Here is a 6,000-nt window from a genome sequence, read left to right on the forward strand (position 1 = left end):
CCTGCTTGTGCTCAGGTCTGCCTGCTGATGATGGCACATCATGGGGTAGGAGAGCTCCTGGCACAGGGGACCACGATCCTGTGCAGCAGGTTTGCTCTGTGAGAGGCAAGACTCCTTCACAAGGCTGTGCCAACTGAGTGAACTCTAAATTGCTCTTCTGGCTTCATTTATCCAAATACAGCATTGCCATCACAACAGTGTTCTTCTGACAGGCTAATGAGTGTATTTCATCAGTATTACAAGCAAGCTTTGAGCACAAAAGAGAGCGATTTAGGTGTTCTAGAGAAGAAAAGGCATCCTTTTACAGCTACTCTTCATTTTTCCAATACTTTGCCTTTCTCCCATAACTTATTCTCATGGGATGCTCCAAAAATCCCAGCTGCATTGTACAAAGTTACATTTTTCAAGTTTCTTGCAAAATATCTCTGTTAATTAGGAACAAATAGCTTAGTTTCTTTTCAGTTCATGTGTTACCAAATGTCCCCCTCCATGCACAAGGAATGTAGCAAAGTCTGCAATGAGCAGAAAAACAAGTTACCATAGAAGAGCTACCAGCAATTACTCACTAAATACAATAAATTATTGTATATCTGGAAATTAAATGTACTTCATTTTGTTGTCACTGAGTATTTTACAAGCGTGGGTGACAGAAGCATAGAGCAGAATACAAATGTGGTAAAAATGCCTCTTGCAGTGTGTGTTTCCACTGAAGTTGGATTTTTTTTTCTCCTGCTCTCCTTTTGATAGACTTAAACTGATGAATGGTGAAGCAGGATTCTGAATTAACCAGAGCCTCAGTTAAGCAGCAAAAAGCAGCAGAACAAACATCTGGGAAATTTCACACTGCAATCTCATGCTCCTGTTTGAGTTACTCAACAGAGCAGCTCTTCTAAGAGGGCCCAGCCCTCAGCCTCTGTAGAAACCTGTTAGTTTTGACAACCTCCAAGAGGCATTCAAGTCCACTCACAGGAGACTCTGCCAGGGCCAACCAGGCATGAGATTCAGGCAAGTTTGTGGAGACTTACACATCATCTGTCTTCAGACAGGAATGAAGCTTGATTTCTGCAATTGTTCAATTTCATAATCAGTTCCACCTTCTGAGATTTTAACAGTGGACTTAGAGCTACTAAGAGAGTTAGTGTCTCACAGGCATTTGCCATGATTTCTGTAAAACCTCTTTGTCTTCAACAGCCTGAGCCATTAATGATAAATGTTGCTTCTCCATCGGATAACTTTTCTGAGGAAAGGATCAGCCTTCCACTTGCTAGAGCACAGCAAAGAGAAAATAGTCAAAGAATTTTCAAGGCTATTTAAACAAATGGCTTAAAGGAGTAGAGGATGTGTGGCAGTGTGGCACAGGGTATGGTCATGAACAAAACAAGAAAAGCAGAAACCCTATTCAACAGCAAAGGTAGCCAAGCCCTGTAGCTAACTTTAAATCTCTATCTAGCAGACACGCTTCTGTTATTTGGCAATGAGTGGCATGACTTTATAGTTTATGCTGGTCCTCAGATCCCTAGAGGAGATGTTAAATCAGTGATCAGCACGTTTCTGCACATGGCTCTTGAAGTTAATTCTTGTTCTGGTTGAGATACAAGAATAACACAATTCAAATCCTTCAGGAAAATGGATCAAAACACTGTTTATATATATAAGCCCATTTATATATATAAACCCATTCTTATTCTTTATATATAAGCCCATTCTGTCCCCACTTCTCTACCTGTGGCCACTCCCTTCTGACTAATCATGTCTTTGATCAATCCTGTACAACTTTCACTATAACCAGAAAGCATGGCAGCTCTATAACACATTCCACATGCTCTTGTGGTATGTCCTGTACCCTGCACTAATGAAGCTTCACCCTTTTGAAATAAAATATAGAAAACCCACTTGGGTAAGGAAAGTTATCTTGTACTTCAAGAGGTTAGACGGATGTTGATCCACTGGCTTATTCGGGAAAAAAGGAGAACAACAAGTTAACTACAGGAATGATGCTACTACCCTCCGCTCCCTAGGACTGTGTGGACTTGCCTCATCACTGTTACATGTGATTCTCAGAATCACAGGGTAGAAAGGGACCTTTAAACACCATCTACTTGCAACCCTTCTGCCCTGAGAAGGGACACCTTCCTCTAGACCAGATTGCTCGGTGGCCTTCAATACTTCCAGGTATGAGGATTCCACAACTCTGGGCAACCTGTTCCAGTGCCTCCCCACCCTCAGAGTAAAGGTTTTCTTCTTCTAAAATCTAATTAAACCTACCCTGTTTCAGTTTGAAGCCATTTTCCCCTATCCTGTCAGTACATGCTTTTGTAAAGACATCTGATTGTTTACAACACGGGCCAGCTATTCAGCTCTGTTTTGACAGGTACAGGCGACCAATAAAGCAGTTCTGCAAAAAGGGAGAAAACAGATGAATGCTGACCCCACATCTAACAACCCTGATAACAATTATACAGAGTAGATAGTAGAGGTCAGATTCTGTAGCCTCTCCTTTTCAGCCCCATGTCCATCCAAGAGATGTTGATGGTAGCACAATTTTCACAAAAGTGTGAGATTTTCGAAATCAGGACATGCATTGTGGACAGCAATGCCCCTCACAATGGGTCTCTCAGCTGCTGCCAAGCAAGCATTTCTGAAAAGCACCACTGACAAGCAAGTTTCACTCTGGATATGCAAACCTAGCAAACAACACCTCAATAGGGAAGCGAGAATATGTGAGCGAGCTGCAGCACCAACTTTGCACACCAATGGCAATAAAGATGCTGGTTGTTATTTCTGTGTTTATGCTCCATCCAAACATCTATCTATAAAACCCCATCCAAACATCTATCTATAAAACCCCAAGAGCTTTAGGAAACAACTGTATTTCCAAATTTATGTTAGCACCCAGACTTTTCAGTGGTAAGATTAAAAACAAAACAAAAAACCCAAAACATTTTAAAAATGCCTTGTGATGGTACAGGGCTAAGTCTGAAGAACTCAAAGTAACATCAAGCTGGGCTATCTGAAGAGTGTGGAATTCCTGCAGGGCCTGTCAAAGCACAGAGCATCACTTACAGCCAGGCAGAGCCAGAGCAGACACTGTGCAGCAGCTCTGGAGAGCTCACCTCCCTGCTGCTAAACACAGAACACAACTGAACTGGTTTAACCCACATGAGAATCTCACCTGGGAAACAAAGAGGTCTAAAACACAGCAAAGATTTCAAAAGAAGTCATAATCTGGGGTGTCCTCACTTCCTAAGAAATAAGCATCCTGGTTTCAGACACTCAGAACAAGGCGGCACAGTTGATTTCAGGACCCTTGTGTGAAAACTAGTGGAGAACTGACCATGGATCACAGGCTGGCTGGGCACAAACCAGGATGGAGTGAAAAGACAAGCACAGAAGCATCAGCACTGCAGAATTTATCTTTGTTATACCTTTCTTTTGAGGAAACAAAGATGGGGGAAAATAATCATGAAGGCAGATCTTACTCTTGAAGAGTCACCAACTGAAAAAGTTTCTTTCACCATAACTTCAGCCAGTACACATAGGATACCATTAGTGAATAAAATAAATGTTTCTATTAATCACTGATGATATGCAGCCATTTTCCATTAGAGAAGTTTGCATATCTTGAGGGTCTAGTGCCACAATAAGTGACAATTCCATAATAAAATCCCAAAGTGATACATTAGCTCCTTGTGAACACAATTAGAAAAACACATATCCTCCATGCTGCTGTATTATCCACGCAACTGCAATATTTTTGTGGCTGCAGAAAGTATTAAGAAGAAAAACTAGAGCGCAAGAAAGTAGGCTAATCAGTTCAACACACTATCTGATGGAAGTAATAATTATAGATATATCGCCAATTTTAAAAGCCCACAAAGTACAATGGTAGGTAGACTCCTACCACTGAACAAAGAGGCAGGGAAGAGTGAGCAAAGAAAAAAAAAAAAAAAGACAACCAAAGCTGTGAAAGAAAATTGAGGCAGAGTATTAGATAAAAAATCAACTGAAAATTTGAAAGTCTCCTTCTTCAGCTACTGAACTCTCTCAACCCAAACAAAATGTCTCCAATTGCAGACCAAGCAAAAGGTTCTGTAACTGAGCAGATGTGACTACATGACTGAGAAATTAAGGATTTGGCTCTCCACAAGTTCCTTCTCTCCTCTGATGTTTCATTAATCAGAAAAAAAAATATATTATCTTTATTGTGTGTTGAAATAGCCTAATAAGCACCAACAGCCAGCATGGTTCTCATCAGATTTTTGTAGTAATTCTACATATGCATCATATGTATATATGAAACAAGTTCACATCCACCATATCAAAGAAAAAATGCCACTTGATATCATCCTTGCTCATACATGTTGGTTCAGTTATCTTTTTCAGCATCACTGGTTTTCCACCCAGAGTGGGCAAAACCAACGTTGAAATATGCCACGTGAGAGCCAACAATGAAAGGAAGGAATACAAATAAATATGGGAAGGTAGTAAGGAGCTGTTGTCATAGCTCCCAGTGCTTGACAGTTCCTCAGTTGATGTAAATTTTGTCCTTTTTCCTCCCCTGTGTCAAGCCTTGGAAGCAGATTCTCATCCTGTACAGTATATTCAGTTACCTGTACACAAACACATAAAGGACTTCCCCCAAGGTCTTACCAGTATTTATTTTTAGAAACAGCCAACCTAAAAATCTGACCTGAGAGAGGCAGAGATGGTTTAAAAGAGAGGGAGTCCAAAGCAATGTCCTCAGATTAAACAGGATGCTGATATTTAAAGGCTGAGGGAATCACACCCAGCAGCCCCAGCCCCAGAGGTAACCCCTTCTGCAGTAACTCCTATGGAAAGCCTCCTTCCCAAAGCAAGCACAAAACCCCCATTGTACAAGAACGAGAGGTTGTAAAAAACACTCCGTCTTGTGCCCGAGTAGAAGCGGGCAGAAATTTGCGCTCAGAGCCGTGATCTCTGTTTTTTCTCACCATACCCACCTCGTTTTCAGCAGGGGGATGTCTGCTGCGGTCCCTGCTCTGTCCCGGTGCCTCCACGCCCCACAAAAGCCCACACAGCATGCAGGACGAGCGCTGTTACTCCGACACGTTCATTCCCCAAGTACTCACCCACAAGGAGCCAGAGAACTACTGCACAACCTCAGAGCTTGCAAATCTCATCTCTCTACCTACAAGCTGTCATTGACAGCTGATCAAAAACCGCCTGCATTTCCCTCCTCACCTTACCACGGAGGTTTTGCTGAGATGCAAAAACACCGAGTGTCTCTCAAAGCATCCAGACCTGGCAGGGACACCGCACACGGTGACATTTTAGCATCTCTGCTCCACAGCATCTCTCCCCGCATGCGGCGCGTCCATCACGCCCTGCTGCCGCCGCCGCAGCCTCTCCCGAACCGCAGCCCACCCGCACGGCCCCGGCAGCGGAGCCCCTTGCCGGGAGGGCTTCTCGGGGCTGTTCCCGGGAGGAATCCCGAGGGGAAGGGCGGGAGGGAGCCACGCAGCACCTGCCTGCCACGGGAGAAGCGGCGATGCCCCCGCGCCGCTCCCGCCATCCCCGGCACCGACCCACCGCATCCCGCATCCCGCATCCCGCATCCCGCACCCCGCTCTGCAGCACGGCGCGGGGAAGCCGCCGCCCCGCCTCGCCCCGCGCAGCCCCCGCCGGTGCCGGTTCCATCAGGGGCATCCCCGCTCACCCCGCGGCGCGGCGGCCCCGCTACGGGCGGCGGTGTCCGGGAGGGCGGGCGGGCAGCGCTCGCCGGGCGGGCATCGTGGGCCGCCCTCCGCCGCGGCGGGCAGGGCCGGCTCCGGGACTCCCTCCCTGCGCCGCCGGCTCCCTCGTCCCGCTCGTCCCTTGCCGCCCGGCTCGCCCGCAGTGCTGCCCGCAGGAGAACACGCTCCGCTCCCTCCCTGCGCCGCTCCTCCTCTGCTTTCCCGGGCACCGGACCCGCTCCAGCCCCCGCCCGGCGGCGGGGCGGAGGGAGGGGACAGGGGCCGGCCA

At 46.2% G+C, this 6,000-nt stretch overlaps 1 protein-coding gene across 1 annotated transcript in view; it reads right to left on the minus strand.

The window, feature by feature from the left end:
* PLPPR1 (phospholipid phosphatase related 1) overlaps window positions 1–5,760 on the minus strand; it is a 119,396-nt gene extending 113,636 nt beyond the window's left edge. The window contains exon 1 of the mRNA XM_058043906.1: window positions 5,696–5,760. The gene's annotated coding sequence lies outside the window, so the exon portion shown is untranslated. The remainder of the gene's footprint in view (window positions 1–5,695) is intronic.
* Between the last annotated feature and the right edge of the window lie 240 nt (window positions 5,761–6,000).

Source organism: Melospiza georgiana, chromosome Z (assembly GCF_028018845.1).
Source record: "Melospiza georgiana isolate bMelGeo1 chromosome Z, bMelGeo1.pri, whole genome shotgun sequence".
NCBI classification, from domain to species: domain Eukaryota; kingdom Metazoa; phylum Chordata; class Aves; order Passeriformes; family Passerellidae; genus Melospiza; species Melospiza georgiana.